The 26725-nt window shown below is 45.6% G+C and overlaps 1 protein-coding gene and 1 non-coding gene across 3 annotated transcripts in view; one reads left to right on the top strand and one right to left on the bottom strand.

Moving 5' to 3' along the window:
• The first annotated feature begins 2032 nt into the window (after positions 1-2032).
• LOC124718909 (angiotensin-converting enzyme-like) overlaps positions 2033-26725 on the top strand; it is a 284445-nt gene continuing 259752 nt past the window's right edge. Inside the window, exon 1 of one of the 2 annotated variants that reach the window (XM_047244559.1) lies at positions 2033-2354. The gene's annotated coding sequence lies outside the window, so the exon portion shown is untranslated. The remainder of the gene's footprint in view (positions 2355-26725) is intronic. The other variant, XM_047244558.1, reaches the window with a different exon arrangement.
• On the bottom strand, positions 11108-11184 carry Trnar-gcg. Its single transcript has one exon. It is a non-coding gene; the product is annotated as a tRNA-Arg (tRNA).

Genomic DNA, 26725 nt, shown 5'->3' with positions numbered 1-26725 from the left:
CGTGGACGTTGGCGTCATTTGGACCGCAGCTGCAATACGGCGAACGGAAACCCGAGGCCGCTGTTGGATCACCTGCTGCACTAGCTGCGCGTTGCCCTCTGTGGTTGCCGTACGCGGTCGCCCTACCTTTCCAGCACGTTCATCCGTCACGTTCCCAGTCCGTTGAAATTTTTCAAACAGATCCTTTATTGTATCGCTTTTCGGTCCTTTGGTTACATTAAACCTCCGTTGAAAACCTCGTCTTGTTGCAACAACACTGTGTTCTAGGCGGTGGAATTCCAACACCAGAAAAATCCTCTGTTCTAAGGAATAAACCATGTTGTCTACAGCACACTTGCACGTTGTGAACAGCACACGCTTACAGCAGAAAGACGACGTACAGAATGGCGCACCCACAGACTGCGTTGTCTTCTATATCTTTCACATCACTTGCAGCGCCATCTGTTGTTGAAAATTGTAACTACTGTAATTTCGAATGTTTGTCTGCCTGAAAATGTACTGTTGTCCCAAGCATATTGCAACAAACGGTGTATTTCTATCGCTGCTCGTTTAGTTTTTATTGCCGTTTCAAATATACCGGTCATTTTTTAAACACCCTGTATCTATTGTTTCGCTGCGACTCAATCGCATCGCATCCATCTGTTACCGACAGCAATAGCAAAGGAGGAACAATTCTTGAATCACGGTATGCCTCCCCATTTTGCAATTTTTTGGAAAATAATCCCAGAAAGGCCCCCTTCCTAACCTCTACCAGAAAGTATTCACATAATGATATCAGCATTCTAAAAGTACCGACTTTTCGCGAGGCTGGCTCTCTTCCTCGTAGTTGATATGCACAGTTTCGACTTTGAGATACAATGCAGGCGGTAACTACCATGTTTTTTTTATTATTTGATCATGCATATTTCGACACTTTTTATGCATTTCTTGAGCATTTTTCATGCGTAACTTAAGGTTTTTATGATGCATATAATCCGGTCTGTAATAATATATCCAATACATAAGTGGTACGTACATAAATAGTACTACGGCTTCTGACGAATCATCGCGTTTGTATTTGATCAGGTGTATGCTTATGATGAATAGAATATAGTGTATAAATAAATCCTAACCCGTACGATCGTGTTTCTTTTTTTCTGTAAAATTAGTGTAAGGAGGTTTTTCTCAGTATTTTTCCTGACCTAATTTTAAACTATAAATTAAATTAAAACTAGAAGTTCACGAAATCAAAACGAAAAAAAAGTCAGGGGTGAAATGGATAAATTGTCAATATTTGAAAATTTGAATTTTCTCATTTTGAGGGCAGTGAAGGCGTGATTCGTTTTACTTGCTAAAAACGTTCAACAGCCTACATAGCATAAAATATTTCTTTATTAAGGCAACTGTTTTCGACAGACTTCGCTGTTATCTACCCGCCTTAAAATGTGTGTGTGAAGTCCTAAGGGACCAAATTGCTGAGGTCATCGGTCCCTAGACTTACACACTACTTAAAGTAACTTAAACTAACTTTCGCTAAGGACAACACACGCACACCCTTGCCCCCCAATTTTGCGTGAGGTTCAGCGTCAAATTAACACGTTTTACAACAAAAAAGAACTGAAGTTAACGGTAAAGTCTGTCGAAACTGGTTGTTTAAAATAGATATATTTTATGCAACCTAGACTGTTGAATGTTTTACATTCCAGAAGTAGCAGGCAAGTGGATGCAGCCACAGGAAGTGCTCGATATGTCCGGTTCAGTACAATGACTCCATGAGCGGTGTAATGGGATGCAGACTTGCTTGCGTGAAGAGACGGTTCGATAAACAACTTTACAGGGCAATATCGATCGAGCAACATTTTTCTCCTAGCAGCGAGGCTAATAAAAACAAGAAAGAGGAGCAACAATCCGGGAGGAGGTTCAACGGACTTCTTGTTGTACAGCCCGCCCACACAAACGCCGCCATTGGCTGCTCTCGAGTTGGCGAGCGGAGCGAACGCCTATGGTGGGGGAGCCTGCTGAACAAAACACGGCGGTAGCGGGCCGTGATTCGCAGAGGGCCGACAGGAGCGCTGGCATCGGCGGAAGCGCGCCATTCGTCTGTCAGCCAGGTGCCATTTGACTATCTGAGCGCTCGCTTCTCTTTGAAGCTCAGTTCGCGACGCGACTCGTCGAATGGTGTACGCGGGCGGCTCTGTTAAGCAGACAGGAATGTTGACACCCGTTCTGTAGAAGCCGCGAGCTCGAAGCTTTTGCCGCACGGCAAATAACGTTACCTTACGCCGACGTTCTTCCTTCAAGGAGAACACAAAAGACTTTCACATCCTCGCGCGACCAAGAGCTGTAAACCCGTCTTACCTACTGCGCGGAGTCAGGTAAGTTTTGACAGTTAATCAAAGGTTAATACAACTGATCCTTTTTCTCTGTTCAAAAGATTGACAGAATATTGGGGGGAAAAGTTTCAGTCTGTTCTGCTATGCTTTCCGCGGAGAATAAAATTCTGTATCGTATCTATGCAAAAGAGATGTAGTGTGTGGACTCTTTCCACATTTTTAGCGAGTGCAGTATTGCCTCTTACTGCCATTATGAAATGATGTTATGGAAAAATTCGCCATAGACGATTCGTAGGTAGTTATCTCTAAGCTGTTTTTATGTTTTCCTCCGTCGTTCACATTTCGTATTGACATCATGTTATCTGCATTTTACAATTTCCGCATCGCTTACTTTCTTTACTGATGGTAAAAATGTGAGAGAGAACCTATAATTGCACATAAAATGTGTAATGTTGTTCTGGATTCATACGTAACTGTTCTGCGAGCAATTTAAACTGTTAGGTGCAGACCTATTTAGAAGCGCTTTGTTTCTAAGACAGCAAGACATCGGAATTTCTAACGGAAGTCACCGATTAATATCAGTAGTTTCTTAGGGTAAACTTAACACATTGGAAGAAACAGCGGTGATTTTTAGTACGAAATATACGTGCGTTTCTTGACAACTTCTATAACCATCTAAGGTGGAACTCATAATAAACTAATGCTTACTATATTAACTGAACAATCGCAGTTGATTTGCATGTTGTCAGTACTCGGACGTGTAATTCTCGCATTTCAACGGGGTTCATTTCTTTTTTTCTTTTCTTTTTTTTTATACTTCGGTTTAAAATCAAGTCATCACGTTTCTGGCTGTGGTAAGTGACTGGCCTTATGTTAATTCCACAAACTAGAGAACCACAGCCAATTAAGAGTGATGTTTGAAATCTTAGCTTTGAACACGCTGTAATTCAATAATATCATCGATATAAATATTCGACTGCAGACAACAGCCTCTAACAATGCATTTGAATAGGGTTTCACTAAAGTTTTCCATATAAGCTCTAGGACCGCGGTTTCTCCAGGGTTTTTTTTTTTTCCTGGTCCAGACTTAACATATATCCACATCCAAGAAGCTAACTGTCGAAGGCTCTTTAAATGTTTTGTCTTATATTAATTGCAACGGTTTTATGCATAAAACTTACGTAGACTTTTTGTTTCTTTCCCCCTTGTGCAGTGCTGCAGCCAGTGGGAATATAATAGTTATAGACTCCGAAATAATTAGAATCCCCCACCACAATGTACAAATTGTCCCAAATGTTTAGGGTCAAAGTTAGGAGCGCCCATTTTGGAAGACGAATTGTAAGTAGCCATAAAAATGTTCCATTTCCGACTCTGTTGAAACCTACGTAATGCCGAATTTTAAATCATTTCCTTGAAAAGAAAACAGCTGAGTATATTATGTTTTCTCCTTTCTCTGACAACTAGGAGGACACACGCAGCCCCCGCTTGCTGCGTGGCATGGGCGCCTTTGGTCAAAATTATAAGGAATGTAAATTAGTATTTGGGCATAGAGAACGAGTGGTCGGATCTTAGTCTGCATATATATTCCGAAAGTCACCACACGGTGTGTGGCGGAGGATACCTTTCTTGTTCTACCCGCGTATGGAGTGAGGGAAAAACAACTGCCTATATGCTTCCATAAGAGACCTGATTTCTCTTAGCTTGTTCTCGCAGTCCTTACACGCGGCTGACGTTAATGGCAGTAAAATGCCGGTTCTCTAAACTTTTCCCCAGTAACGTTTTGCGTTCGCTGCGTTTCCTCCATGTATTTCCATTTGATTTCACGGAGTATATCCATAACCCTCGCGTGTTGAGCGAGGCTGCCAGTAACATCTAGCAGCACGCTACTGAATTGCTTCGATGTCTTCATTTAAACTGACTTGGGGATCCCAAACACTCGAGCGGTGTTCAAGAATGGGTTACACTAGTTTTCTATAAGCGGTTTGTTTTAGAGATGAGCTATACCTTCCTAGAATTCTCCCAATAATTCCAGTCACAGTCCGTGAATTGACACCGTCATCCATCACTTTGAGCGCTTTCTATTGCTGCGCGATTGAAGATCTTTAACTTAATACCCACCAATTAGTTCCTTATCTCAAACTACTCGCTCTGTATAATTTTGATCAGCAGACTGTGTATTGCGGAGTATTCTGTGAATCAGTAAATAGAATCTGCCATAATGTCTTTAGCCACAAGACGTGTTAAAAAAAGAAAAAAAAATGGTTTTCTACTATTCATTTATTCGTATGAAGTAACGTTGAAAATAACCCTGTTTTACACCTACTCCAGCACTTTTTCAAATTCCTAAAATGTAGTTGGAACTCTATCGCTGGGGCATTTTTCAGCTCTCAGTAATGCTAGGGAAACGATGGTTCTTTAAGATTTCCTATATTTGTCGAAACAGACAAGTCATATGGGTCATGTACGGCGAATATGGAGGCCTGCCTGCTTCACGCAAACGGCGTTGTAATTGTAAGTACTACTTGTTATTGAGAGTTCGACTCACGGTGCACTGTGCCACTGGAATCGAAAAACAGTGATGGGTATAACGTTCCACTGGAACGACTGGGCTTAATTTTGACGTCGTATCCGTAATCCCATGTTTCATCACCTTTTATGACACGTTTCAGTAGTTCTGCGTACTTGTTGACTCCATCAAACGAAATCTGATCGTTTTTAATTTGCCACAGTTTTTGTTCGAAGGACAACCGTTCTGGGGCAAATTTTGCTGTCACACATTTCATACCCAAAACATCCGAAAAAAATTCATGACTGAGCCAGTTGGTATGCTAACATCACCGACTTCTTTGATTGTGATCCGGTGATCGTTCATAATCATTTATTTCACTTTTTTCACTTTTTTTATCTCTCGTTGATGTTCTGTGGCATCTAGGGCGCTCGCCATCTTCAGCGTCTTCACAGCCTTCTTCAAAACGGTTATACTCCTCAAAACCCTTATTTTACTCGTCAAAACAATATTTAACATTTCAAAATGGTTCAAATGGCTCTGAACACTGTGGGACTTAACATCTGAGGTCATCAGTCCCCTAGAACTTAGAACTACTTAAACCTAACTAACCTAAGAACATCACACACATCCAGGCCCGAGGCAGGATTCGAACCTGCGACCGCAGAGGTCGCGCGGTTCCAGACTGAAGCGCCTAGAATCGCTCGGCCACAGCGGCCGGCTAACATTTCAAAAAATTTACGCCTCTTCATTCCGTTATAACAAGATTAGGACAAAATAAATTCTCTTATCCATTTTCGTACAAAAAATATTATCACCGCTACTAGCAAAACACATGTAACCTCCTTAACCAGACTACATAAATATCATGTACGGTTAACAGTGTACAGATACTTGTAGGGTATGTTTAGCAACACGAAATCGAAAAAATCTGCCTGTCGGACGAATACAAAACTTGAAATTACAAATTGCGCGTTACTTTTTGAATACGTTTCGTGTATTTTTATAGGTAAGCGTCATGTGTTAATGAGTTTCTGGTGTTGCCACAGAAACCTATCTGTGTAGAGCAGTCGGACAAAAATACGGTAAGACGAAGGAATTACAGAATTTGGCTGCGACTGAGCATTGATTGAAATCAATGGGGAAAGTTGAAAATTTATGCCAGACCGGGATTCGAAACCGTGTCTCTTTGCTTCCAAGGCAGATGCTTTGATCACTTTTTTTTTTTAATCTAATTTTGTTCGTTGCGGACGTCCCATGACACCCGTTCAAGTTCATCGTTTACCCAGTCATTGAGTTTTTGTTTTACAGAAAGCAGTTAGTTAACCCTCTGACGGGACACGCTGGGCTACCGTGCCGACTACTACTGAGCCCTTTCCATCGAGTGGTCGTAGCAACTGCAGGGAGTACCACAGCACGCCTGCCGCCAGGCCCAAATTCTCTCACACACACAACAAATGTAGTGCCTCTTGCCCATTATCCTCAGTACTCGCAGCGTTTCGCCGATTTCCATGAGCTCGGGCCTGGTGTGCATCTGCGCTCAAGAGGTAATTGGTCTGTTCTTTCGGACATCGCGAGAAATGCATGCTAGAACATAAATGCAGATGCTAATCAAGCCGGTAGCTTGCGCTGCTGTTTTTGACCATAAACGGCTCCTGTGCTATGTCCTCAATACGTTGAAAGTATCATTCGTGCTGAGAACAGTGTTCTGCTTAGCTGCGAACGCATTATGTCGGAGCTAAGTGAATTCGAACGTGGGTAAATGGTTTGCGGTCGTGTGGTGGGTGCTTCCTTAACGAAGTGAGCCGAAGTGTTTGATGTTTCCGTATATTTACACCGCATACAGGTAAAGCAGGAAAACATTATCCGCTAAGTCACAACGCGGACGAAAACGTGTGTTGAGTGTTCGTGACAGACAGTCAGTGAAGAGGATTATGACGAAAACTAAGAGGAAGACAGCTGCAAAAGCCACTACAGAACTGAATGTCGCACTCGCAAACACCAAAACAACACTAAGATATTTATAAGCAGGGAAATGCAGGGCGAGTGGAATTCCAAAGCTACACTACTGGCCATTAAAATTGCTACACCAAGAAGAAATGCAGATGATAAACGGGTATTCATTGGACGAATATATTATACTAGAACTGACATGTGATCACATTTTCACGCAATTTGGGTGCATAGATCCTGAGAAATCACTACCCAGAACGACCACCTCTGGCCGTAATAACGGCCTTGATACGCCTGGGCATTGAGTCAAACAGAGCTTGGATGGCGTGTACAGGTACAGCTGCCCATGCAGCTTCAACACGATACCACCGTTCATCTAGAGTAGTGACTGGCGTATTGTGACAGGCCAGTTGCTCGGCCACCACTGAGGTGACCTTTTCAATTGGTGAGAGATCTGGAGAATGTGCTCGCGAGGGCAGCAGTCGAACATTTTGTGTGTGCAACATGCGGTCGTGCATTATCCTGTTGAAATGTAGGGGTTCGCAGGGATCGAATGAAGAGTAGAGCCACGGGTCGTAACACATCTGAAATGTAACGTCCACTGCTGCGAAAGTGCCGTCAATGCGAACAAGAGGTGACCGAGACGCGTAACTAATGGCACCCCATACCTTCATGCCGGGTGATACGCCAGTATAGCTATGACGAATACACGCTTCCAATGTGCGTTCACCGCGATGTCGCCAAACACGGATGCGACCATCATGATGCTGTAAACAGAATCTGGATACATCCGAAAAAATGACGTTTTGCCATTCGTGCACCCAGGTTCGTCGTTGAGTACACCATCGCAGGCACTCCTGTCTGTGATGCAGCGTCAAGGGTAACCGCTGCCAGGGTCTCCGATCTGATAGGCCATGCTGCTGCAAACATCGTCGAACTGTTCGTGCAGATGGTTGATGTCTTGCAAACGTCCCCATCTGCTGACTCAAGGATCGAGACGTGGCTGCACGATCCGTTGCAGCCATGCGGATAAGATGCCTGTCATCTCGACTGCTAGTGATCCGAGGCCGTTGGGACACAGCACGGCGTTCCGTATTACCTTCCTGAACCCACCGATTCCATATTCTGCTAACAGTCATTGGATCTCGACCAATGCAATGTCGCGATACGATAAACCGCAATCGCGATAGGCTACAATCCGACCTTTATCAAAGACGGAAACGTGATGGTACGCATTTCTCCACCTTACACGAGGCATGACAACAACGTTTCACCAGGCAACGCCGGTCAACTGCTGTTTGTGAATGAGAAATCAGTTGGAAACTTTCCTCCTGACAACACGTTGTAGGTGTCGCCACCGGCGCCAACCTAGTGTGAATGCTCTGAAAAACTAATCATTTGCATATCACGGCATCTTCTTCCTGTCGGTTAAATTTCGCGTCTATAGCACGTTATCATCGTGGTGTAGCAATTTTAATGGCCAGTAGTGTATACCGCATACAGGCAAAGCAGGAAAACATTACCCGCTAAGTCACAACGCGGACGAAAACGTGTGTTGAGTGTTCAAAAAAAAAAGGTTCAAATGGCTCTGAGCACTATGGGACTCAACATCTTAGGTCATAAGTCCCCTAGAACTTAGAACTACTTAAACCTAACTAACCTAAGGACTTCACACACATCCATGCACGAGGCAGGATTCGAACCTGCGACCGTAGCAGTCCCGCAGTTCCAGACTGCAGCGCCAGAACCGCACGGCCACCGCGGCCGGCGTTGAGTGTTCGTGACAGACAGTCAGTGAAGAGGATTATGACGAAAACTAAGAGGAAGACAGCTGCAAAAGCCACTACAGAACTGAATGTCGCACTCGCAAACACCAAAACAACACTAAGAACCCTATAAGCTGGGAATTGCAGGGCGAGCTGGAATTCCAAAGCCACTTGTCACTGAAGCAAATGCTCGTAACGGGAAACGTGGTGCCGAAGCCATAAAACATGAACTCTGGAGCAACGGAAGGAAGTCGTTTGGTCCGATGAGTCTTGTTTCACACCTTTTCCAACTTCTGGCCGAGTTCACGTCCCATGGCGGGCGCGGTGATGATTTGAGAGCCATATCGCGGTATTCCATGGGCTGCAAGGTCGCATTAGTGTCAAATATTATATGGCCATTTCGGCAGATCAGGTCCATCCCACGGTACAATGTTTATTCCCCAGTGGTGATGCTGGGAAGACATCAAGCATGATGGGATGCAGGTGATCCACAATATAGCTCACATAGTCCACAGCTGTTCAAAAATGGTGCAAATGGCTCTGAGCACTATGGGACTTAACATCTGTGGTCGTCAGTCCCCTAGAACTTAGAACTACTTAAACCTAACTAACCTAAGGACATCACACACATCCATGCCCGAGGCAGGATTCGAACCTGCGACCGTAGCAGTCGCGCGGTTCCGGACTGAGCGCCTAGAACCGCTAGACCACCGCAGCCGGCTCCACAGCTGTCATGGCACTTTCGACTACTACCACAGACCCTTTCGGTGCCCAGGTGAGTAATGTCCATAGCGCAGTACTGCCGGCCGATGTGGCCGAGCAGTTCTAGGCGCTTCAGTCTGGAACTGCGCGACCGCTACGTTCGCAAGTTCGAATCCTGCCTCGGGCATGGATGTGTTTGATGTCCTTAGGTTGGTTCTAGGGGACTGATGACCTCCGAAGGTAAGTCCCGTAGTGCTCAGAGCTATTTGAACCATTTGAGCATAATACTGACGCACTCACTTGCTTTCGTGTCGCGCTGCATGTTTCGAGCCGCCGTTCGCTTGAATGACTGCCTATCCAGACACGAACATCTACCCGTTGCAACAAGAAAAGGCGACAGGTTGCCGTTGATTAATGGCCCAATTTCGATTATCCCTTGTCCACTAGAGTTGCAACTGATGATGTTGGGTCAACATAGGAACACATTTGCTATCGTTTGCTGCGGTGTTTCATGTTCAACCATGAACGCTGAAAGGCGTTTTCTGAAACACTTGTATCTGCAGCATTGTACGAGGCATGTTCAGAAAGTAAGTGTACAGTTACCGTAACGGGCTGTGCTTTTTTTTTTTTTTTGAGCGTTGGCAATACTGAATGGTAGAGAGGGATTCTCTGACCATAGCGAACATCGCAGAAACGCGCCAGTACATAATGTCACGTTGTGGTGTCCATTTGCCTGAAAGATGTCGGTAAGAAATCGCGCCAAGTGCGAACCATTGATTCGCTTCCTATTCGCGAAAGGAATATACCTACTGAAATTGTATAGCGCGTCAAAACGGTTTACGACGAAGGTATTTAAGTGGTGTACGGAGTTTAGTGGAGGTAGAACAAATGTTCATGAAGAATAAAGGAGTGGACGACCTTCCATTTTGACTATTAGTTTGTTCAAAAAAATCGAGGAACCTGTTCGTGAAGACCGCCGTTTGTCAAAGTGGATGAAATTTCTGTGATGTTTCCACGGCCCTCCAGAACTCTCTTAGACGTGACCCACGCAGAAACGCCGAGACACCGGAAATCTGTGCGCAAGATGGGTCCCCAAACAGCTGCCAGAGCAGCACCAAAAAAATTGGGCCATTAGCGCCCGAGAGTTTCTTGAGGGACTTGATGTGGAAGGCGAGCATCTCTTGAGTTCTATTGTGACTGGAGACGAAACGTGGGTGGCTCATTAAACGCCTGAGACAAAAAGGCAATCGTCACAGAGGCGTCACACTAATTCCCCATCTGCCAGAAAATTCAAAACCGCAATTTCGAGCAAAACAAGATTATAGATTCAGTGTTTTGGGACCGAAAAGGCGTCATTTTGCTCGAATTTCTGCCTCAGGGGAGATCATCAACCCACAACTATATTGCGAAATTCCAAAAAAATCAAAAGGAACATTCGAAACAAAAGGAGGGGAATGCAGACGAGAGGAGTGTCCTTTTTGCACGATATAGCTCGTCTTCGCAGAGCCTTAGCAATCAAAGTGCTCCTGGTCCCATTTGGTTGGGACGTTATTAACCACACTCCCATACTCCCCTGACTTGGCGCCTTCAGATTATCGTCTTTTCATCTCCCTGAAGTGCACACATGAGTGGATCTAGATTTTCATCGACGAGCAGGTGCAGAAAGAGGTTCTGAAATGGGGAAAGGAGCTGGCGAGAGAGTTCTTGGAGGAGGGCATAAAGAAGCTTGCGTTATGGCTCACCATTTGCGTTGATCAGGATGGCGATTATGTTAAAAATAGTCAACAAATGTATCAACAATACCCTGTAACTTCTGGAATGAGATTTTCACTCTTCAGCAGAGTGTGCACTTCCTGGCAGATTAAAACTGCGTGCCGGACCGAGACTCGAACTCGGGACCTTTGCATTTCGCAGGCAAGTGCTCTACCAACTGAGCTACCCAAGCACGGCCCGTCCTTACAGCTTTACTTCCGCCAGTACCTCGTCTTCTACCTTCCAAAGTTCACAGAAACTCTTCTGCGAACCTTGAAGGACTAGAACTCCTGGAAGAAAAGATATTGCGGAGATATGGATTAGCCACAGCCTGGTGGATGTTTCCAGAATGAGATTTTCACTCTGCAGCGGAGTGTGCACTGATACGAAACTTCCTGGCAGATCATAACTGTGTGCCGGACCGAGACTCGACTCGGGAACTTTTCCTTCCGTGGGCAAGTGCTCTACCAACTGAGCTACCCAAGCACGGCTCACGACCGTTCACAGCAGAGTTTCATATCGGCACACACTCCACTGCAGAGTGAAAATCTCATTCTGGAAACATCCCCCGGGCTGTGGCTAAGCCATCTCTCCGCAAAAACCTTTCCTCCGGGAATGCTAGTTCTGCAAGGTTCGCAGAAGACCTTCTGTGAAGTCTGGAAGGTAGGAGACGAGGTACTGGCAGAACTGTAGCTGTGAGGACAGGTCGCGAGTCGTGCTGGGGTAGCTCAGTCAGTAGAGCACATGCCCGCGAAAGGCGACGGTCCCGAGTTTGAGTCTCGGTCCGGCACACAGTTTTAATCCTCCAGGAAGTTTCACCCTGTAACTTTTTTTCCAATACTCTTTTTCTAAAAAGATGTAGTACACGTATTTTCTGAACATGCTTTGTATTGTGTCATCGGGTCTGCCACAGATCGCCGCCATTCTGCTATACAGAGCAGCCAGGCCTCCGACCTACGCTTTCTGCGATGTGGCGTTGACGTCCAACACCTTGTCACTCCCTCGTAGGTTCACCGTCCTTCCAACACTACTTTCCCACACACGTTCACGACTGCAACACGCCAACAGCCAACCAGCTTCGCCGTTTCCAAGATACCATTTCCCACTTCAGAATTGATAATGTCCCCCTTTGCAACCCGTATCGACGCTCCAATGACTCCCCATTTGCTTCTGCTACGCTTATATCCTTTGTTGCATTACGAGACCGCAACGTTTGCAGACGGCATAGTCTCGTGGTGGGCAGTAGTCTGAATATTTTGGGTGATCACTTTATAAACCCGGAAGAGAAAACTGGTTAACAAAACGCGAATTTGGTCTTCCGCAAGTTGTGTTTCGTGACTGAGGCGGCAAGTCTGTCTAACCAGTGACCGTAACTGATGTTCCACTGAACGCTAGCACGTCGCCGAGTACCGTTGCATCGGACGACCTCGGCGCGTCCTCCGGATTGGCGTAACGAAGTGGTTCTGTACCTTGAACCGGCTGGTACGGATGAACAGAGATAACTAACAGCTCAACTGTAGGGTTTCCCATTTGCGATAGTCGAGCAATTAGCGATAGGCTTACTCTTTTAAAACTCAAAATAGCAGCTGCAAAATGCAGGGAGAGAAAGGTAATCAGCTGGGTTGGTTGATAAATCCTGGCGGTTTTGTTTTAAGTGAAAATTCTGCACGAAAAATAAAATGTTTTTTAGAGGATAATGTACTCTACACAACAGTGTGTCATTAAAATGAGGAGTCGACGTCTTCTGCTTTTTGCGTTTAATCGAGCTACCAAAGCCACAGAAACAGCTGGAGGGATTTGTAAAGTGTATGACGGAGAAGCGATGGCCATTAGCATGGCTCAAAATTGGTTTAAGCGATTCAAAGACGGCAATTGCAAACATCAAAGACATGGGTAATCCACCAGGAACTACTTGATCGTAACCAAGCAGTGAACGCGGAACATTACTTCCAACAAATGCAGCGACTCAGGAATGCTATGCAAGAAAAACAACCTTACCGGCGACATGGCATTCCTTCGTTACACGACAACAGTTTCACATCGCGAAGCAGATCGTTCAAACGCTTGACTGGGACGTGCTGCCACATCCTACATTTTCTCCTGATTTCCATCTGTTCCGATCCCCCTCGAAGTACTGCGTGGCGTTTCACTCAAAAATGGCGTGAAATTGAAAGCTTAGCTGTACGATTTCTTCGAGTGAAAACCAGGTGATTTCAACCGTCAAACCAGTGACCACCTTGTTAAGTGGTGGGGAGAAGTTGGAAACAATAACAGAGTATACCGAATGTAACTCTACAGTACCAGAAACCTTTTCAAGTCTTGAACTTCTATTACTTATACAGGGTGTCTCACCTAAATCTGCCATCTCAAATATCTCTGGAGCAGCAATAGATATTCAAAAATGGTTTTCACCAGCATAAATGTACATCAGGGGCTTAGGAAACCAAATACTATGCGAAATTTTAAAACGTAAACAAATACTATTTTCAACACAAACTTGTGTATTTTCAAACAGACATCACCTATTATTTCGTACGCAATCAATAGCATGAAAAATCACAAAAATCATGGCGTTGGTTACATCGCAATACGTCGATTACATCCCGAGAAATTGCGAAGCGAAGCTGACGCTTGAAATGAATGAAGCGCACAGCTAGCGCGCCTCCTGAGACTCAAGCGTGCACCTCACGCTGCCGGTAATCGTGATGTAATTGAGTACTACGTCAGTGGAGTATTAATGTGTGGTGTGGTATTGTATGACAACACATCATTGGCCCATATTTCATTGATGGCACTCCTAAAGGGGGTTAGTTTAGCCCTTTCTCGAGCTGTACCTTATTTGAACCGGTCCATCTCTCATAATGTGTCAAATAATGCGGTAACAGAATGATGGATGTCCTACGCGTAATGTTTATTGTGGCGAAATGACAACTAGAGGTACAATTAGTGGTAACACTCTTGGTTTCGCGTTTCTAAACCTCGTAAGTTCTGAAATATGTGCCCTGTAAAGGATAGCAACGGGGCCACAGTTTCTGACGTAATGCATCGCATGTAGTACTGTGCTCAGAGCAGGGGTTGCCTGCACTGGCGCCTGTATCCTGCCCTAAACATAACAATATCACCACGGCACGCTCTGTCTTCAGTGTACAAGTATCTCCTAATCTAGTCTGTTTAACTTCTCTCTTACTGTAACGTAATTTACATGCGTTGCCACATTAAAACCTGTTTTCTTGTGGCCTGTTACTTTTGCCGTCATCTAGTCGATATGCCGGCCTTCAGTAATGAAGAAAAACTAGATATTACACTCCTGGAAATGGAAAAAAGAACACATTGACACCGGTGTGTCAGACCCACCATACTTGCTCCGGACACTGCGAGAGGGCTGTACAAGCAATGATCACACGCACGGCACAGCGGACACACCAGGAACCGCGGTGTTGGCCGTCGAATGGCGCTAGCTGCGCAGCATTTGTGCACCGCCGCCGTCAGTGTCAGCCAGTTTGCCGTGGCATACGGAGCTCCATCGCAGTCTTTAACACTGGTAGCATGCCGCGACAGCGTGGACGTGAACCGTATGTGCAGTTGACGGACTTTGAGCGAGGGCGTATAGTGGGCATGCGGGAGGCCGGGTGGACGTACCGCCGAATTGCTCAACACGTGGGGCGTGAGGTCTCCACAGTACATCGATGTTGTCGCCAGTGGTCGGCGGAAGGTGCACGTGCCCGTCGACCTGGGACCGGACCGCAGCGACGCACGGATGCACGCCAAGACCGTAGGATCCTACGCAGTGCCGTAGGGGACCGCACCGCCACTTCCCAGCAAATTAGGGACACTGTTGCTCCTGGGGTATCAGCGAGGACCATTCGCAACCGTCTCCATGAAGCTGGGCTACGGTCCCGCACACCGTTAGGCCGTCTTCCGCTCACGCCCCAACATCGTGCAGCCCGCCTCCAGTGGTGTCGGGACAGGCGTGAATGGAGGGACGAATGGAGACGTGTCGTCTTCAGCGATGAGAGTCGCTTCTGCCTTGGTGCCAATGATGGTCGTATGCGTGTTTGGCGCCGTGCAGGTGAGCGCCACAATCAGGACTGCATACGACCGAGGCACACAGAGCCAACACCCGGCATCATGGTGTAGGGAGCGATCTCCTACACTGGCCGTACACCACTGGTGATCGTCGAGGGGACACTGAATAGTGCACGGTACATCCAAACCGTCATCGAACCCATCGTTCTACCATTCCTAGACCGGCAAGGGAACTTGCTGTTCCAACAGGACAATGCACGTCCGCATTTGTCCCGTGCCACCCAACGTGCTCTAGAAGGTGTAAGTCAACTACCCTGGCCAGCAAGATCTCCGGATCTGTCCCCCATTGAGCATGTTTGGGACTGGATGAAGCGTCGTCTCACGCGGTCTGCACGTCCAGCACGAACGCTGGTCCAACTGAGGCGCCAGGTGGAAATGGCATGGCAAGCCGTTCCACAGGACTACATCCAGCATCTCTACGATCGTCTCCATGGGAGAATAGCAGCCTGCATTGCTGCGAAAGGTGGATATACACTGTACTAGTGCCGACATTGTGCATGCTCTGTTGCCTGTGTCTATGTGCCTGTGGTTCTGTCAGTGTGATCATGTGATGTATCTGACCCCAGGAATGTGTCAATAAAGTTTCCCCTTCCTGGGACAATGAATTCACGGTGTTCTTATTTCAATTTCTAGGAGTGTATTTTAATTTATAGCGAATGTCACAGAAATGCAATCTCAGCTATGACACTGTATGCTGAACGCTACCCAGATCTGCAGTGTCCGTCACGTCGAACATTGGCAACATCTGCAAGGCACTCACGGAAACAGGAAGCTGGGCTCCCACAAAACGTCGACGTACAACGCCAGCGACCGGCATTGGAAACGAAATTGCTGCTGCTGTAGCGCACAATCCTCAGGTGGGTGTACGAGAAATTGCACGAGGTGTAGGTATAAGCCACAGTAGTGTGTGCGGACTCTTGCAGCGGCATCGGTTTCATCCGTTCCATATCTCACTGCACCAAGAACTGCACGGGGATGACTTTGAATCCCGCATTCTGTCGTTTTGCACTTCAGCAGTTTCAAGGTAATCCAGTATTCCTAAGCAATACGTTGTTTACGGATGAGACTCCATTTACAAATCATGGTAATGTGAATCTGCGGAACATGCACTATTGGTCCGGCGAAGGTACCGTGCGATGGCCAGCACGGTCCCCCGATTTGACGCCATTAGACTTATTTTTCTGGGGCGCAGTGAGAGAGTATATCAAGAACCCCCAACGACTGTAGAGGATATGCAACATCGTATTGCAGCGGCGTGTGCGGCAATATCTGTAGAAACTCTACAGTCTGTGCAACACTCTCTCATTATCCGTCTGCAAACGTGTATTGATGCGCCGGTCGTGGTGGCCGAGCGGTTCTAGGCGCTTCAGTCCGGAACCGCGCGACTGCTACGGTCGCAGGTTCGAATCCTGCCTCAAATGGCTCTGAGCACTATGGGACTCAACTGCTGTGGTCATAAGGCCCCTAGAACTTAGAACGACTTAAACCTAACTAACCTAAGGACATCACTCACATCCATGCCCGAGGCAGGATTCGAACCTGCGACCGTAGCGGTTGTGCGGTTCCAGACTGTAGCGCCTTTAACCGCTCGGCCACTCCGGCCGGCAATCCTGCCTCGGGCATGGATGTGTGTGATGTCCTTAGGTTAGTTAGGTTTACGTAGTTCTAAGTTCTAGGGGACTGATGACCTCAGATGTTAAGTCCCATAGTGCTCAGGCCATTTGAACCATTTTTGAACTATGGGACTTAGCTTCTGAGGTCATCAGTCCCCTAGAACTTAGAACTACTTAAACCTATCTAACCTAAGGACATCACACACATCCATGCCCGAGGCAGGATTCGAACCTGCGACCGTAGCGGTCGCTCGGTTCCAGACTGTAGCGCCTAGAACTGCTCTGCCACCCCGGCCGGCTCAGTACATGTACCAAAACAATATCGAAGATACAAAGCACAATAACTGACAACGTTGTCTCAAAATCTTCGTCGTTCAGCGAGTTTTGATGTGAGAACCAATGTACATGCTACCCTTCGCCTCGTGAAAATATCTCTGCAAGGATTTTGAAATATGTTTATTGCATACCTTTGCGCATTTTTGGCTTAAATTTCTCCCTTTTCAGAGCAGGGGTCAAAATATTTCTTTGTACTTTATCACTGCGAAAATTGTAACCAGTTTTGAGATTACATAAAAACATGAAACTTCCTGGCAGATTAAAACTGTGTGCCTTGCCCGCGAAAGGCAAAGGTCCCGAGTTCGAGTCTCGGTCCGGCACACAGTTTTAATCTGCCAGGAAGTTTCATATTAGCGCACACTCCGCTACAGAGTGAAAGTCTCATTCTGGATACATAAAAACACTTCACGAACTTGAACAGTACACAGAAAATATGTATATTTCACACAATTCCGCAGATTTTTTATGAGACACATCATCATTCAATTCATAATATTTAGACACAAACAAATATTGTCAAAGAGAACGTCATTCGCAGCGCTTGGTATTCACTGATTTACTCTCGAAAAATTTGTTTGCAACTTTTGGATATCTTTTAAAATAGTTTTATCCGTGAATCGAAATATTACTTCCTTTCACGTATGTTACCGTGCAATGAAACGCTGTACGTTTCACCTTAATGACACGGGGAGCGTGCCAGAGATAAGTCCCTGCAGTCGCAGTATCGTCTGTGTCCTCGGTGGTTCAGTCGGATAGAGCGTCTGCAATGTAAGCAGAAGGTCTCGGGTTCGAGTCGCGGTCGGAGCACACATTTTTCAACTGTCCCCGTTGATATTTATCAATGCCTGTAAGCAGCTGAAGGTCTGGATTTCATTATAATTTCATTCTTCGAGAGCTACAAGATCTTCATGAGGAAACTTCAACTGAAAATAATACAGTTATGATAAAGATACACCGACCAGTGTTCCAAAGTCGCCTGCAAATGGATGTTGGTATCAATGTAACGATGCAATGCGTGGTCTTCATCATTCATGATCCAAGATATATGCCCATGTGTGGCAGTATGCGCTATACTCTCCTTGTTGGGTTGCGTTGGGTTATTTGGGGGAGGAGACCAGACAGCGAGGTCATCGGTCTCATCTGATTAGGGAAGGATGGGGAAGGAAGTCGGCCGTGCTCTTTCGAAGTAACCATCCCGGCATTTGCCTGAAGCGATTTAGGAAAATCACGGAAAACCTTAATCCAGATGGCCGTACGCGGGATTGAACCGTCGTCCTCCCGCATGCGAGTCCAGTGTGCTAACCACTGCGCCACCTCACTCGGTCTTAGTCTCCTTGTAACTGATAAACTTAAGAGCACTGATAATGTCACAGCAGAAACAAAACCGAACCCTAAATTAGGGTACAGAAGGATATAGCAACAGTCATCATGTTGCAGGGACTGATTGTAAGATAAATATTCTGATATTACTTCGCTTAGTCGCTACTTAAGTAATCCTCTAACATTAGCCGCAGACTTATACACACACACACACACACACACACACACACACACACACACACACACACACGCACATCCCAAAAGTAACAAACAGTTGGATCACAGAATGAATTTTTGCTCTGCAGCGGCGTGTGCGCTGATTTCAAACTTCCTGGCACATTGAAACTGTGCATCCGACCAAGACTCGAACCTAGGACCTTTGGCTTACGCAGACAAGCGCTCCACTGAATGAGCTTAGGTTTTGGAACGACTCACGATCACCCTCACAGCTTTGTTTCTAAATCTATGTCCTGCAAGTTACCGGAAGGTGTGTGGCGGAGGGAACTTCTGGTACAACTTCCTTTTCTCCCTCCCCTCGCCCCCTCTTCACCCTTCCTGACTCAGTCACGAATGGTGCGAGGGAAGAATGATTAGCGGCCGGTATTAACCACCGCATTAGCTCTAATTTCTCTGGTTTTTGTCGTCCTGATCATTTTGCAAGACATTTGTGATTGATAGTAAAATAGTAGGCGACTGTTCCCGGAACGTATTCTGCGAACTTTCTTGGTAAACCTCTTCGTGATGCATAACGGCTCTCTTGTAGCATCTGCCACTGCAATTTGCTCATCTCTTCGTAACGTTCCCGCGCCGACTAAACGACTCCGTCACGAGACGCGCCGATGTCTGTTGATACTTCTCTCTCTCATCTATTAATCCCACTTGGCAAGAGCCCCAGAGTGATGAACAGTACCCAAGCATCGATTGAACGACTATTTTGTGAGGCGCTTCTTTCGCGGATGAATTACATCTCCTTAAGGTCCAACGAATCTCAGCCTGGCGCCTGCTTTCTCTAAATTTTTCATGTACAAGAATTTAAGAGAAACGAAGTACTCGGCCGCAATTTTGTACTGAAATAAGTTCATCGGTTACAAGTGAAAATTTGTGCCAGACCAGAACACGAACACGGACTACGCGCATTACGCGAGCGGTTACAATAACCTGCTCTTCCATCTGTACACGCTTCCCATCCGACCCACATTCTCAACTTGGCACACGTTACTAGCGTCCGCTGTCCACCCCCTTTGATCGTATATTTTGTCTGCCTCCCGCTAGAGTTCGGACGTACACTGAGGTGACAGAAGTAAAGCGATACCCTCTGATATCGCATCGGACCTCGTTTTAGCCGGCGAACAGCAGCAACTCGACGTGGCAAGCCGTTGGAAGTCTCCAGCAGAAAAACGGAGCCATGATGCCTCTACAGCCGTCCATAATCGCGCAAGTGCTGCCAATGCAGGATTTTATGCGCAAACTAAGCTCTCGATTATGTCTCATAAGTGTCCAATGAGACGCATATCAGGCGATCTATGTGGCCAAATTATTCGCTCGAGTTGTCCAGAATCTTCTTCAAACCAATCGCAAACAGTTGTGCCTTGATGAAAAGACACACAGTCGTGCATAAAAATTCCATTGTTGTTTGGGATCATGAAGTCGATAAATATATGCAAATGTTCTCCAACTAGCCGACATAAACGTTTCCAATCAAAGATCGGTTCAGCTGGACCAGAGGACCCAGTCCATTCCTCGTAAGCACAGCCCACACCATCAAGGAGCCCCAACCAGCTTGCACAGTGCCTCATTGACCACTTGGATCCATTGCTGCATGGGGCCTGCGCCACTCTCGAAGCCTACCATCAGCTCTTACCAACTGCCATCGGGACTCATCTGACCAGGCCACGGTTTTCCAGTCGTCTAGGGTCCAACCGATATGGTCATAACCCAGGACAGACGGCGCAGGCGATATCGTGCTGTTAGCAAAGGCACTTGCGTTGGTCGTCTGCTGCCATGGCCCTTTTAACGGCAAATTTCGCCGCACTGTCCTATCAGATACGTTCGTCGTACGTCCCACATCGATTTCTGTGGTTATTTCACGCAGTATTGCTTGTCTGTTAGCACTGACAAGTCTACGAAAACGCCGCTGCTCTCGGTCGTTAAGTGTAGGCCGTCGACCACTGCGTTGCCCGTGGTGAGAGGTAATCCCTGGAATTTGGTATTCTCGGCACACTCTCGACACTGTGGATCTCGAAATATTGAATTCCTTAACGATTTGCGAAAAGGAATGTCCCATGCCTCTAGCTGCAACTAACGTTCTGCATTCAGAGTCTGTTAATTGCCGCCATGCGGCCATAATCAGTCGGAAATCTTCTCGCTTATATTACCTGAGTACAAGTGACAGTTCCGTCAAAGCACTACCTTTACGCGATCCTACCGCCATCTGCGTATGTGTATACCGCACTCCCATGGCTGTTGACACCTCAGTGTAATCTAATCTTCAGCATTATTCTGTACCACCACGTTTCAGACCTTCTATTCTCTTCTTGTCTGAACTGCTTATCTTCTGCGTTTCACTTCTATACAAGGCTACACTCCAGACGAATGCCTTCAAAAAAGACTTCCTAACGCTAAAACTGACATCAGGTGTTTACAGATTCCTTTTTTCAGAAACGGTTTTGTCGCTCATGCCACTCTGCATTTGATATAGTTTCCTCCACTGACCCTAAACCACTGCCATCTGCAACTTCAATGGCGTCAAGCAAGAGACCGGTGGAGGGCAGGTTGGAGGTCTGTTGTGTTTTCTGATGAAAGCCGGCTCTGCCTCGGTGCCAGTGATGGGCGATTGTTGGTGAGAAGGACGCCAGTTGGGGGCCTTCAACCAACCTGTCTGTGTGCCAGGCACACTGGACCCACACCTGGACTTATGGTCTAGCAAGAGGGCTCTCGTGGTTATCCTCCCCAAACTGACAGCAAATTCGAACTGTTTTGTTGTCATTCATGAGCAGCATTCCAAGGGAGTGTTTTCTAACGGGATAACGTTCGCCCACATATCGCTGTTGTAACCCAGCTCGCTCTACAGACATTATGGACACATGTGCTTATGGAAATAGATATGCTTTCTTATAAAAGCACAATGGAACATTTCGTACGTATTGTTGAGGAATCGCCAGAAAATAAATGCCTTTTGCTAAAATGATATTCAATCTGTTACTCTTATGGAAACCGTCAACTAAATGACGCAGAGTGCAACAAAAATAGCAACTCACTTCACTATAATTCATTTCTAAAAAGAAAGAGCTGCCAATGCACATAAATTAAAAGTTTCAAACCTTTCAGCTGGCCAAATGTAACAACGATAACCGTCCGATTAATATTGGGTTAGTTGTACTACTCCACGTGTAATGTTTATACAGCAGATTGTTCGCTCCATTTCAGCTGTAAGTGTGAAAAACTGTAACTATTGGCTCCACCTATGGCAGAGACTCGGCATTTTGTCGTCCGTCACATGAATTAGATGTCGGCTGCAAACTTTTAATGGGGTAGAGGTAGGCGCGTGCACAATCTGCGACGTCCCCCGTCAGTTCAAAAAATTTAGAGACTGGGATGATGAAACACAGAACAAAGTTAAGATGGTGGTTTTAATGTTCCAGATGATCTACATAGTCTCATCCCCCCCCCCCCCATCCCCCCACTCATGTGCAACGCACAGAACGTTCACACGACCACGTGAAATTGGCAGAAAGGTCCTTTGGGACGTCGCCCACCTCGCGTGTCTACTCGTTCCTACTTCGGTCTTGCAACTTTCAGAGACCCAATTTGCACTTTCTCGCTTTGTGGCAGGTTCATATTGATATCACCGAGTCTCATCACGCGTGGTGTTTTTTTTTATTTTTTTTTTTAATTTTAATTTTAATTTTTTTTTTTTAAGTGAGCTGTCGCCGTTTTTCATTTAAGTCAAATTGCGGCAGGCGTCCACGCATCGTAGTTTCTGTTCGGGAGTCAAGATGTGCGGGACAAACTTTGCATAAACTTTTCTCTTCCTAGCCGGCCGGGGTGGCCGAGCGGTTCTAGGCACTACAGTCTGGAAACGCGCGACCGCTACGGTCGCAGGTTCGAATTCTTAGCTTTAAGTAGTTCTAAGTTCTAGGGGACTGATGACCTCAGAAGTTCAGTCCCATACTGCTCAGAGCCTTCGTTTCCTGGTCCCGGCGGAGGTTCGAGTCCTCCCTCGCGCATGGGTGTGTGTGTTTGTTCTTAGGATAATTTAGGTTAAGTAGAGTGTAAGCTTAGGGACTGGTGACCTTAGCAGTTAAGTCCCATAAGATTTCACACACATTTGAACTTTTTTTTTCTCTTACTCGGTACGTCCTGGAGAATGTCTTGAACACATGATGTAGAAATGTCACACGAAAACTTTGACCACAATGGCTTCACGCCCACTACTTAACAGTACCTGACACTGGAACATGATTTCGCTGCCTACTGATTATCGTGAACGATGGAGAATGGACTTACCTAACACAGTTGTTCCTTTTCTGCGAAGTAAATACGTCCTTTCTACATCTTGCCGTACAATTGCGTAGCATACCCGCCATTCGTAATGTCACAATGCTGAGAAGACTTTGTTGTGGAGAACCACAGGGAAATGGTTTCTCCATCAAAGTGGTGAATTCAGACAAGCATATTGAATATAAATCAGATTGAAAGGGAAGGTTATTGTTTTAAGTATACTGATGTACTGGTCAAACACACATTTTCTCTTAAATGCTACAATATCTCTTTTAGCCTACGTCATGAGAACGCCTACATCACTGATATTGTTCCAATAATGACAAAAAAGTGAAACCTCTGCAAAAACTTATACTATATGTTCCGGCAAAATAAAGTGAGTTTTGTGAGACACATTTCAAGCGATCGGCAAAATACTGTGAGTCTTATGAGACACTTTTCAAACACAAAAAGAAGACAATGGATGAGAAGAAAAACTGATTGTAATTAATTCATATGTCTTTCTGAAGATCCTTATTAGTTTTGCTCACATGTTTATTTTCTCATGTGAAATAGTATTATAAAAAATTTTCTGACAGTTTATTGTTTGTTCCATTAAAATTTTCAAAGCTCCTATAATACAGAAAAAATGAACAGAACTTTTTGTGGGAAATGTAATGTAGTTAAATTGTGTACTGGGATACGTTTTTGCTAGAGGACAAGATTCTCCAGTTGTTCAAGAAAAACGCATTCGAAGGTCACTTTTGTATGTTTTTCTTGAATAAATCGAAAATTGTAGCATATCTTGAAAACTTACTGCAGTACAAAATTTAACTTCATGTAATTTCCTACAAAAATGTTCAGTTCATCGTTTCTGTAGGACCAATTGTTTTCGCGTAACGAGCGAGAGAATATTAAAATCTCGCGCCTGGTTTTTGAAGGCGTTATGGGTTGCTTAAAAATCAAGTTTTATATAATGTACGATAATTGGCTGATATGTCACATGTTGGGGTAGTTTTCCTTTCATTATTGTGGCAAAACATGATTGACAAAATGCAGAAAAATTCCGCGTGCAAAGTTTGTGCTTCAAACCATCTCTGAAGTTTTCTGTATCTACTGAAAATTTTCGCTTTTGTTAGATATGCCTTTTCTGTTTCCTGTAGTTTGGTTGTATAAGCTCCCACCTTAGTTACTGCGCTAATATCGCTTATACGACAGAAATAAAGTTAAGTCTCTGAATTCCTAAGTGGATTTTATGATCTCAGGGCTATACACTTCTTGAAACCAATATTCAGTATAATCATACGAAAAAATGTGCTATGACCAACCCTAAGTGCGACACTGAATAACTTCATAGGGTTTTGTACCTGAATCGGTAAAAGTGGAACCCTTAAAGCATCACTGTGCTGTCTGTCTGTCCAACTGTTCAAAAGTCTTTTTATCAGGAACAAGTTGACGTATCAACTTGAAATTTATGTCACATGTTAATGTCTACGTCTCCTTGTTGATTTAAAAAAGTGAAGCAGCTGACTCAATGCAATCAAAAGACGCGGTCATTTATGCCGCACATTTTGTTATTCACACACACTCATCAAAACCTACAGGACACTTCCCGTTGCCGTAGGATCATGAAATTTGCCAAGAAGCAAGGTATCACACTGCAACCTAAGGAAAAATCTGAACATTGTTAATTTGTAATTGTATGACACGAAAATTTTTTTTGTCATTTGATATCAGACTGTCTGACTGTCATTCGTGTGTTAAGACCCCTTTTTCTCAGGGACGGGTAGACGTATCAAGTTGACATTTTATGTCACATACTGAGGTCTATAGTCCTCTGGTGGTGTAGAAATGTCACGCTTCGAAGCCAATTCAGTCAGAAGATACGGTCGTTTGTGTTGCATATTTTGATACTCGCAAACTCACTCATTAAAACCTGTAGGGTTGATGTATAATCATGAATTTGGCAAGACGAAAAGTTTCTCAACGCAAGTAGAGGGAAACAATCAAAAATTTTTATATCACAAGCACAAATGTTGCTTTTGTCATTTGTTATTCGGCTTCAAACATGAAATTAAATCGTTCTGGAAAGTTTTGGAAATCGTGGCACCGATATTTGCCAGTATCAATGTTGATAACAGGCAAAAATCGACGACAGCCTTGATTCCTGGAGTGCTCGAACTGTCTATATGTCTAAATACTTAATTAATTTGTAGGGTTGCCTCAGTGAGTGAGTCCTCCTCGCACCTACCGTTTTTCTTCATTTTTGTGTGTGTGTGTCCAATGACTGATGACGGCGACAATACTGAAACGGAAAGGTCCATTTTCACTCTTCTGTACTACACAACCCTATGTTTTTACGCCGTAACAGCTGAGTTTGTGGAAAGCTGAGATCTCTCCAAATAGTGTGTACGTAATAAGACTGTGGATGTTGCCTAGCGGAATCTGTGCGTGAGGGGGACGTTCCCGTCGACTTGTCTGGCTGCTCGCAGCGCTATACATGTCGCAGGACCTGTTGCACGTATAAACTGGTGGAGGGTGTAGGGGGGAAGAGGGGCGGTAAGGACGGGGAGAGAGAGTCAGCCAGCGGAATGCAAAAAGCCAAGGCTGCCCCGAGAGAGAATTTGAGGCCAAGAGGACTGCGCAAGGCGTTTTGCAACGAGCACCTCGCCTCTGCAGCTGGAGCCCTTAGAGTCTGGCCCGCTTTTAACGCTCAAGCTATTAGTATCTGTTCTGTTGGCAGTGTCGAGAACGTCGTCACAAAAAAAGAAAATCGCAATTATGAATATCTGTATTAAAGATCCCGCGGGCAATTTCAGAATGCGGTTCCCTGCGGATCGATACGAGGATCCGGGTGACAAAAGTCATGGGAGACCTCCTAATATCGTGTCGTTCCTCCTTTTTCCCTGCGTAGTGGAGCCCCCTATAGCCGTCCATAATTGCGCAAGCGTTGCCGGTGCAGAATGTTGTGCACGAACTGACTTCTCGACTATGTCCTATAAATGTTCTATGGGAATCATGTCGAGCGGTCTGGGTGGCGAAATCATTCGCTCGAACTCTCCAGAAAGTTCTCCAAACAAATCGTGAGGAATTGTGATTCGGTAACAGGGCGCATTGTCGTCCGCACAAATTCTATCGCCGGCCGGAGTGGCCGTGCGGTTCTAGGCGCTACAGTCTGGAACCGAGCGACCGCTACGGTCGCAGGTTCGAATCCTGCCTCGGGCATGGATGTGTGTGATGTCCTTAGATTAGTTAGGTTTAATTAGTTCTAAGTTCTAGGCGACTGATGACCTCAGAAGTTAAGTCGCACAGTGCTCAGAGCCATTTGAACCATTTGAAAAAAATTCTATCGTTGTTTGGGAACTTGAAGTCCATGGATGGCTGCAAATGGTCACCAAGTAGCCCAACATAACCATCTCTAGTCAATGACGGGTTCAGTTGGACTAGAGGACCCAGATCCGTTCCATGCAAACACAGCCCACACCGTTATGGAGCCACCACCAGCTTGCACAGTGCCTTGTTGACAACTTGGGTGCATGGTTTCGTGGGGTCTGCGCCACACTCGAACCCTACCATCAGCTCTTACCAACTGGCATCGGGACTCACCTGACCAGACCACGGTTTTTTAGTCTTTAGGGACCAACCGATATGGTCACGAAGCCAGGCGATGTCGCGCTATTAGCAAAGGCACTCGCGTCGGTCGTCTGTTGCCGTAGCCCATTAACGCCATCGACATCCTAAAGGATACGTTTGTCGTACGTCCCACTCTGATTTCTGCGTTTATTTCAAGCAGTGGTTGCTTGTCTGTTAGCACTGACAACTCTACGCAAACGCCGCTGCTCTCGGTCGTTAAGTGAAGGTCGTCGGCCACTGCGTTGTTCGTGGTCGGAGTAATACCTG

The sequence above is a fragment of the Schistocerca piceifrons genome, chromosome 10 (genome assembly GCF_021461385.2).
Source record: "Schistocerca piceifrons isolate TAMUIC-IGC-003096 chromosome 10, iqSchPice1.1, whole genome shotgun sequence".
Classification (NCBI taxonomy): domain Eukaryota; kingdom Metazoa; phylum Arthropoda; class Insecta; order Orthoptera; family Acrididae; genus Schistocerca; species Schistocerca piceifrons.
The sequence above is the reverse complement of the archived record's forward strand: the minus strand, read 5'-3'. Positions and strand labels throughout refer to the sequence as shown.